This window comes from Zeugodacus cucurbitae, chromosome 2, assembly GCF_028554725.1.
Source record: "Zeugodacus cucurbitae isolate PBARC_wt_2022May chromosome 2, idZeuCucr1.2, whole genome shotgun sequence".
Lineage (NCBI taxonomy): Eukaryota > Metazoa > Arthropoda > Insecta > Diptera > Tephritidae > Zeugodacus > Zeugodacus cucurbitae.
In genome coordinates, this window is record NC_071667.1 from 33,747,070 (window position 1) to 33,757,278 (window position 10,209).

Here is a 10,209-nt window from a genome sequence, read left to right on the forward strand (position 1 = left end):
TTGGGTTAATTAAGAGATAGTACCAATGAACATAAAAGAAAAAGTAAAAGTGTGCACTTTTAAAATTATTTTTTACTTTTAGTAAGTTATTTTGATAGTAAAACTTAATTAAAATGTTTCTTTAAGTGATTTCATTTTCAATTAAAAATAAAAACCACATTTATAAAAAAAATATCGTTAAAACGATGTTTTAACGGTATATTGATTAGTGACTTTAGTATTTAATGTATGCAATGTAAAGGATTGTTTGCCCTTGAGACCCTTGAGATCGCAAATGATCCTTAAAAGCTGTTTTATTACATAACGGAAAGAAATTTCCATCTCTTCCAATCGTTCACTCAGTATATCTTAAAGAAAATTATGAAAGTGTTAAAATTTTGCTCGAATCGAATCGAAAATGGTGGGATTTTTTATGTGAAGCAGAAAAAATGTTAATGCCGCCTCTGCACATTAAGTTAGGGTTGATGAAACAATTTGTTAAAAAACGGGATCAAACCTCAGAAGCTTTTGAATACTTAAAAAAGTTTTACCCGAAGTTATCCGAAGCAAAGGTTAAAGCCGGGGTTTTTGTTGGTCCGCAAATTAGACAGATTTTCGCCGATCAGAAATTCCCAACCTTGCTGGATCGTATTCAAAAAGCGAGTTGGAACAGTTTCAAAGCAGTCGTTTCTGGATTCTAAGGAAATAACAAAGCCGAAAACTACGAAAACCTAGTTGAAAATATGCTAAAAAATTTTGAGGCCTTGAGCTGCAGAATGTCATTAACCCTAGACGGTCATCCTTCGTCAAAATGACTACGAACTATTTTATTTTCACTGAAATATATTTTCAGAAGACTGTGAATTATTAATTTTAAGTTAAAAGAATAAAATTTTCCTTTTTATTTTTGACTTGTATTTATTAATAATGAAATAATTAAACAAAAAAAAATAAAACGCGTTCATTATTTCGACTCACACCCTGCTGAAAATGGATTTGAAATAAGTCGTCGTCATATTGACGAAGGATGACGTTAATGTAAAGGGTGATTTTTTAAGAGCTTGATAACTTTTTTTAAAAAAAAACGCATAAAATTTGCAAAATCTCATCGGTTCTTTATTTGAAACGTCGTCATGACATTTACTTTTTGAAGATAATTTCATTTAAATGTTGACCGCGGCTGCGTCTTAGGTGGTCCATTCGGAAAGTCCAATTTTGGGCAACTTTTTCGAGCATTTCGGCCGGAATAGCCCGAATTTCTTCGGAAATGTTGTCTTCCAAAGCTGGAATAGTTGCTGGCTTATTTCTGTAGACTTTAGACTTGACGTAGCCCCACAGAAAATAGTCTAAAGGCGTTAAATCGCATGATCTTGGTGGCCAACTTACGGGTCCATTTCTTGAGATGAATTGTTCTCCGAAGTTTTCCCTCAAAATGGCCATAGAATCGCGAGCTGTGTGGCATGTAGCGCCATCTTGTTGAAACCACATGTCAACCAAGTTCAGTTCTTCCATTTTTGGCAACAAAAAGTTTGTTAGCATCGAACGATAGCGATCGCCATTCACCGTAACGTTGCGTCCAACAGCATCTTTGAAAAAATACGGTCCAATGATTCCACCAGCGTACAAACCACACCAAACAGTGCATTTTTCGGGATGCATGGGCAGTTCTTGAACGGCTTCTGGTTGCTCTTCACCCCAAATGCGGCAATTTTGCTTATTTACGTAGCCATTCAACCAGAAATGAGCCTCATCGCTGAACAAAATTTGTCGATAAAAAAGCGAACCGAACACTGATTTTGGTAACACTGATTTTGGTAATAAAATTCAATGATTTGCAAGCGTTGCTCGTTAGTAAGTCTATTCATGCATACTGAGCATCTTTCTCTTTGACACCATGTCTGAAATCCCACGTGATCTGTCAAATACTAATGCATGAAAATCCTAACCTCAAAAAAATCACCCGTTACAAAAAAAAGGATGACCGTCCAGGGTTAAAAGTACATATGCTGCATGCTAATTTAGATAAATTCAAAAACAACATGGGAGCGTATTCAGAAGAGCAAGGAGAACGTTCGAACAACGTTATCAAGGCCAATACAATGACATGATGGGAGACTATATTTGGGGTTTATTAAGAGATTGTACCTATGAACATAAAAAAAAGTAAAAGTATGCACTTTCAAGTTACTTTTTACTTTTTTGTAGGTTATTTTGATAGTAAAACTTAATTAAAATGTTTCTTTAAGTGATTTCATTTTCAATTAAAAATTAAAACCACATATTTTAAAAAATATCGTTAAAATGGTGTCCTAAATAAAAAAGCAAACTTTTTCATGGCATATATTTTTTTTTCGTCTAAGTAAGACCTAAACAATGGAAATTTACTGCTTTAAAGTTATGGTCAAATTTTGTGTTGGCCCATGTAATCATTATATATGATTTTTATCTTTTTTGCTCAAAATAAAACTCACTTTTGGATTACATTGTTTGTTATTATGTTTTTTGATACTATTTTTTCATGTCCTTTTAGAACATAAATGAAGGATCAAATTTAAGATATGCATTTGCCACAGCCTAAATGAGTCAAAAACCATATCTCAGGAACTACTGGACCAATTTCAATGAAATTCGGTCCATGATATTTTGATGACATTCCAATATTTTCATCAATTATCCACATCATTGAATTTCTGCTTATGCTTTCATCAATAACTTTTCCTGTATTTATTTTTAAATCGATATTAATGTGGCTACTGATATATTTTCTATATTTCAACCAGTTAGTTTTAAAAGATGTTAGAGATTCTTTTGGCTCAACTATCATGGGCTGTTCGCATAACTTTATAAGTATAGGAGAATGATCAGAACATAAGTCAACACATGTATTCTGGTATTTTGTTTCTAGCACTGGGCCAGTATGTCGGCTTACCAGGAGATATCATATCAAGGTTATTGTTCTTATTTAGAATAGTGTAGAACAGCTATCGTTCATTCGGATTAATAAGACGTAAGCACCAGTACATGTGTTTTGCATTGTAATCTCCCCTGCTAGAAATCTTGGACCTAGCGTTCCAAAAAGTCTTTAAATTCACAGTCTGTAATTTTAAAACGAGGTTGACAGTATATTGCCGTCAGATTGAGGTCAGAACCTCGATTTTTTAATGATATTGTTATAGCTTGTAACTGCGCTGTAGCATGCGGTTCTAAAGCATGGTGGTTTAGCCGATTTCTAACCAATACTGCTGTACCACCGTGCGCCTTTTCATCTGGATGATTTGTAACATGAAGTCTATATCCCGGTATAAAGAAATTGTTTTTATTTGTTAAATGAGTTTCTGACAGCATAACATCTATGCTTTTTTCAGTCAGAAATCGTATTAACTCCAGTTTGTGTTGGTTTACACCGTTGACATTCCATATACAAATATTTAGCATACTCATTTTTTAGATAATAAGGTTTGTAACATTTGGTTTTGAGATTTGATCAAATCTTGGATCATGTTTTGCATGGTAGACATAAATTGAGTTATACATTTTTGCAATACCTCCATATGGTGGATTTTGCGGTTGTTGCATTTGCACAGCGTTGCCTTTTACAACATTTGCATAGCTTCCCTGGGCAAGGAAATTCTTAGAATTACCAGATTTTAAACTCTGGCCTGCAATTTCTACATTTTCGTTACGAGGGATATTCATTCTTTGGTTACGACGAGCTTGAATTCCCAGTGATTTTGATTTCAAGGCTTTATATACAGGGCAGCCCCTGTAGTTAGCAGTGTGATTTCCTCCACAATTACTGCATTTTTTATTTGTATCCTCTTTTTTAAGAGCACATTTTGATGTTGGGTGTAAATCACCACATACCCCACAAACACTGCGTAGAGTGCAATAAGATTTGGTATGCCCATACTCTTGGTAGTTAGTGCATTGTACCGGACCATTTTTTTATGAGGTTCTTCAATGGTAATTCTACGATGGAATAATATTTTAAATTGAATATTGGGTGTGTTTCATTATTTTTTATTGGATTAAAGTTTGGCAAAAATTCGATTTTAAACATTGGTTGTGGTCCTTTATTTCTATTGAAGATATTTACCACATTTTTAATTCCAAAGCCGCATTCTTCAAGGGCTTCTTTGATATCATTAGATTCTACCGTAGACTCAGTGCCTAAGGCCTTTAGAGCTATTCAGTTGATAAGAATAATAATTCTTGTTGTGATTTGATAAACATTTCACAATATCCATAAAACTTTTCTCAGTGTATAACAGTATTTTGGTTTCATCTAAATTGCCTTTTTTCAAAGGCACTATAGGAAAATTATTAGTACCTACAACTTCACTTAATTTAGCAACAAGTGCATTCGAGCTGCGCTCACGCAAATATATTGGCGGCCGTTTGGCATTCACCACTGTGGTGGTACCCTTCGCATCGTCTTCCAATCCATTGCTTATTATTAACCCAAACGATTACCCTCCTCCCGCCCAACCGACGCGTGGGGCGCAGTCCGCATACGAGCGGAATTTGCCGAGTCTAGAAAGGCAAGAGATTTTTAAGCGTCCGGTTCTCAAACTGCTCAGCTACAGAAAGAAACATTTCAACAGCTGAGATTTAAAAATATATAAAAACAAAAAGTTAAAAATTTCTGAATATTATTTATTAAGAGAAGACAAAATAGTTTTTTTGATGCTAAATATTGAGTCAGATGGATCAAATGTGCTGGAATGCGAATTAAAATCATGACATATTCGGCAGAATGGTTCATTTAACTCAAAATTTGTTCTAGAAGATTTTAGAAATAATGGTCTAAACTGCCTGGATGAACGCAATGGGACATTAAACTTAATATCATACAAAAGGAATGAACTACAAACTAAACCATTCAGAAGTTTTACTAGAAAAATTATACCTAGCATTTCTCTGCGACTAGTGAGTGTGGGAAGATTTATAAGTTTTAAACGACTAGTATACGGGGGAAGATTCAATCTTGAATCCCAATGTAAGTGGCCTAAAGCAAAAAGTAAAAATTGTTTTTGAACGGACTCAAGCTTATCAGAATGGGATTGATAGCTAGGATTCCATACCACAGAACCATACTCCAATATAGGCCTTACCAATGTTGTAAAAAGAATTTTAGTAATATACGGATCACTAAATTCTTTAGACCAACGTTTAACAAAGCTAAGAGCACCTTTAGCTTTTAAGACAATTGAATTTACATGAGAATTAAAATTTAGTTTAGGGTCCATATTAACTCCTAAATCAACAAAGCTAAAAACTTGCTCTAAACTGAAGTTATTTATTACATAGGGGGAAAGATCAACAGTTCTACGGGAAAAGCACATCGTTTTACATTTTTTAAGATTCAGTGGCATATCATTTTTGTGACACCAAGTAACTAAATTATTTAAATCCGATTGCAACTCAGTCCTTTCGTTATGAGAAGTATATGATTTAAAAAGTTTTACATCATCCGCATATAATAAAATTTCTGAAAACTTAATTACTGAAGGTATATCATTGATGAACAACAAGAACAGAATCGGGCCGAGATGACTACCCTGTGGAACCCCTGAAGTGACACTAATTGAATCGGATAATGTATTATTAAATAAAACTTGTTGTTTTCTGTTAGTAAGATAAGAGGATACCCATTCAAGAAGTCTTGGTTGAAAACCAAGAAGATTCAGTTTTTGCAAAAGAATTGAGTGGTTTACTCTATCGAATGCTTTACTAAAGTCTGTATATATAACATCAGTATTCTTATTATCCCTAAAACCCATTGACACATGGTTTACAAATTCAAGCAAGTTAGTTACTGTAGATTTCCCTTTACAAAATCCATGCTGAGAGAATGAAATTAAAGGAGAGATTAAGAAAGTTATTTGGTCAGTGACAATAGCTTCAAAAAGTTTGGGTATAGCTGACATTTTAGCTATCCCCCTATAGTTCTCAACAGATGATCTAACTCCACTTTTATGCAAAGGTAATATAAAAGAGTTTTTCCACATTGACGGAAAAATACCTTGTTTAAGAGATAGGTTAAAAAGCTTAGTTAAGGGCAGATAGATATATTTTGCGCAATTTTTAAGAAAGCTTGAGGGAATCATATCAGGGCCATATTTAAACGAATTTTTTAACGTAACTAAATAATTTAAGACATCTGTTTCAGAAATAATTGGTGTATTAATTACAGTACTCGGACATAACACTTGATGATATGGCACATTCATAGGGTTGTTTGAACAATAATTGGATTTGAAGAATTCTGCAAACATATTAGAAATAATATAATTGTCACATGACATTGTTGATTTATATTTCATCGCGGACGGAAAATTTGAAATCATGAAACAATTTCGGATTACGAATAATATTATTTTTTACTTTGATTATGTAGTTTTTATAACATTTTTTGTTAAGTTCCTCAAACTGACGACGCAATTTAGAATATTTTAAATAGTCAACAAGAGCTCCAGTTCTTTTATAAAGTTTAAAAGCACGAGCTTTTTTATTTTTTAATTTACATAGCTCATTCGAATACCACAAATTTGAACTTTTTCTTTTGATAATAAAACATTTCGGAACAAATCTTTCAAAAATATTATAAATTGTTTCATTAAAATGTGATACATTTAATTCAATATTACCACTATAATCAGGCCAAGACAATTTAGAAAGTTCACAATTAATCTTTTTGAAGTTAGCTTTCGCAAAGTTGAACCGAGAACAAAGGTCCTGTTTGTTGCATACAAGTAATTCGTCTATGATTTCGATATTAATTTCCAAGGCAGGGTGATAAGAGTCCTCTGGCAAAACTAAAGGATCAGATCGGACCACAGAAACTGTTGAAGAATTATCAACATAGACCAAATCTAAGAATTTACCAAACTTGTTCGGAATTAAGTTAATTTGGTTAAGACCCATCCCAGACATTTCTTCCAAAAACTCATTAAAGCTTAAACGAGTGCAAAAAGGGGTAATGCAATCGTCAACAGATTTCCAAGATACACACGGTAAATTGAAATCGCCTAGAATAATTATGTAATCAGTATTCTTAGCAATTGAAAAAACATTATTTATTAAAGAAGCATGCTGCATATATACAGATAAGTCCGATTGAGGCGGAATATAAGATAAAGTTAGATAAATAGAACATTTATTAATACAAATTCGTATGCACTTAAATTCAATAAAGTCCGCATGAGGAACTTCTACTTCTTCAAATGGAATTGAAGAATGCACAGCAAATAGTACACCCCCCCCGACTCTGTTCAGTCGATCGCATCTAAAGATTTGAAATTCACTATTTAATATTTCGTTATCAAAGATATGAGGTTTAAGCCAAGTTTCAGTAAAAGCGATGACTTTAAAATTACAATTAGTGCTGTTCAAATACAATTCTTTTAATTTTGTATTTAAACCCCTCACATTTTGATAGTGAATTTGTAATGAATTTTTTATAATTAGTTTTTTGAATCCGCGGCATTTTTTGGAATATGAGCAATTACAGTTTGTTTTTGTTGCTTTTGCTCGAATTCGCGCACGAAAGCACCAGGTGGCCAAAATGATTCATCAAGTAGCAATTGAAAATTAACAGCTGAAAGAAGATATGTTTCTTTCGTATTTAAAGTTAAATTTTCTGACATCAATATCAATATCGTTAATTTTTAATTTCGACGAGATGTAAAACTTTATATCTTCGATTGTGGTATCCGAAGCGAATCTCGAAACGAAAATTGATTTTCGTTGAGGTATTACTACCAAATTTTTTGCCACAAACTCAGAGTTAATAGGAGGCGGATCCTGAATAGTTTTCCGCTTAAGGTTATCGTTATTTGTTTTCGGAGGATTAAGCACTTTTGAAGTGGAAGGCTTCTCTCCTTGAGGGCATGGAGATGAGAGATTAATAAGGTCTAATTTCACCGGTGACATACTTTTTACGGACAAAGTGGCAGGTTCTTCATTAGACGGACGTTTACGTTTTGATGAAGGCTTAGCATTATCATCTTGATCATTTAGGCATTTAAATGATTGAAACAACACTTCATAATGCTTAAATTTTTCTGTAAGGTTTTGAAGTTCTCGACCGATTTCTTTAAAATTATTGCGCGCCTGTTTAAAAACTTTAAATAATTCAATATCTGTCGGTCTACACTTTAAGCACGACCAGCGCAGACCCTTTCCATCGAGAATAGAATCTAAGATTCTACCTGTCAATCCAGCACATTTAAGATGGGCAAGCCCGTCACAAAGCCAACAAGAAACAAAACGATCAGAATCGCCTTTAATAGTACAATTCGGAAAATTGCAATAGTTATACTGAATTAGCCGAGATCACAACCAATATAATAGTGAGCAGTTTGAGAAGCACTGAGCCACTTAAAAATAACACGCAAACAGCTGTGAGCAAAAATGAAAGAAAAAAAGAAAAATGAAAGAAAATCAAAAGAAAAAGAGCAAATTAAAACAAAAACAATATGCAATCGCACAAACAATTGCAAAGTAGGAAATAAAATTGATAATTGATAACAACAACAAATGATTTAAAAGACTCGGCACCAGAATTTAAGAAAATAGTTAAAATACAATTAAAATTTAAATATAACACAAAAGCAAATTAGCACAAATACTTAGCTTTAGATTACACTTATTAAAAGTAAAACTTTCTTCAATTATATTAATAAATTTAAGCACAAATTCAAGAACCGAGGAAAAATTAAACTTCACAGTTTGACGTGTTGCCAGATGATTTAAATTTCCAGGCTTATATATATTAAGCGAGGCGGGTTGAAATTTTTTTGGAATTTACCGCTGTCTTGACAGGACTTAATTTTCTTTTTATGTTTACGTAGCGGTCAATTCCAATCTGGACAGATGGTCCTTTTCTTTGTAGTACTTGCTCACCTCGCTTTGTGTTTTCCTTATCACTTTATTTTATAATTTGTTTATTGTTTTTAAACTCTTTTGTTTTAGTTTTTTTTTTATGTTTTGATTTTGATTTTCCACGAAAGTTTTTAGTTGTTTTGCTTATTTAATGTTATTTGTTTTATTTTGAATAAATAAAATAAATCACGGAGCGCATTAAAACACGTCCGCACTCTTTCAAAGCTCATCCACAACTCCGATATCACCCAAACCCATTGGGTAATGATTTAGCAATCAAACACGCCTAAATAGAAGAGATATGCCTTCATACTAAAGAGCAACGTTTCACCAAAACAGTTAGATCAATTGGTTGAGATTGTTTAGTTTTATAAAGTTTTAAGATTTGATTACTTAGAAGCCAAATATCTAACAGCAGATTCAATAAATAAAGAAATAGTGAAAAAATGTATTTAATATACATACAATGATATAAGTGAAATAGTGATGAGCGATATTGCTATTTTTGAATCACTGTGATTTCAGTGATTGCTATTTTTAAATCACTGTGATTTTATATTGCTATTGCAATATAAATTGCAACAAAAAAAAGAACGAATTTATGAAAATTTGTTCTCCACATTTTTTTTTTAATTTTTTACATTTTCTTTTTTATTAATTTTAACAATATCCAAAATTTAACTGCTTTTGTAATCACCGTACCTAAAATTATCGAAATCGCAACTTAAATTGCTACTGTGATCACTGAACAGTGGTTGTTACTTTCGAACTGATGTTGCTACCGAACAGTGATTGTTACTTTCGAACTGATATTGCTACTGAACAGTGATTGCTACGTTTCGAACTGCTATTGCTATTGAACAGGGATTGCTACTTTCGAACTGATATTGCTATTGAACTGTGATTGCTACTTTCGAACTGATATTGGTACTGAACTGTGATTGCTACTTTTCGAACTGCTATTGCTACAGTGATCGAATTAGAAGAACTGAACTGCTATTGCTACACTGATCGAATTAGAATTACTGAACTCCTATATGTACTGTGACCGAACTCAAATTACTGAACTGCAATTGCAATTATAAATCACTGCTATTTACAAAAATTGATCGCAATTGCTATATGCGATTTTTCAATCACAGTGAAAAAATCACCGGTAGTGAAATATCGCTCATCACTAATGTGAAATACATCGCAATTATACTAACCTTTTTTCTTCCATTGTGTTGTGCATACCAAAATCTTATAAAATTTAAAGGAGTTTGCACTAGTTAAACCAGAGGAAGGTAATATACTCATTATAGGAAACACATAATACTCAATACCTGAAAATGTTTCCATTTC

General features: G+C 32.8%; 1 protein-coding gene across 4 annotated transcripts in view; it reads left to right on the forward strand.

Annotated features, from left to right (window-relative positions):
- The window catches only part of LOC105220550 (coiled-coil domain-containing protein lobo-like), a 441,384-nt gene that overhangs the window by 206,155 nt on the left and 225,020 nt on the right, over positions 1 to 10,209 (forward strand). The gene's annotated exons all lie outside the window — the stretch shown is intronic.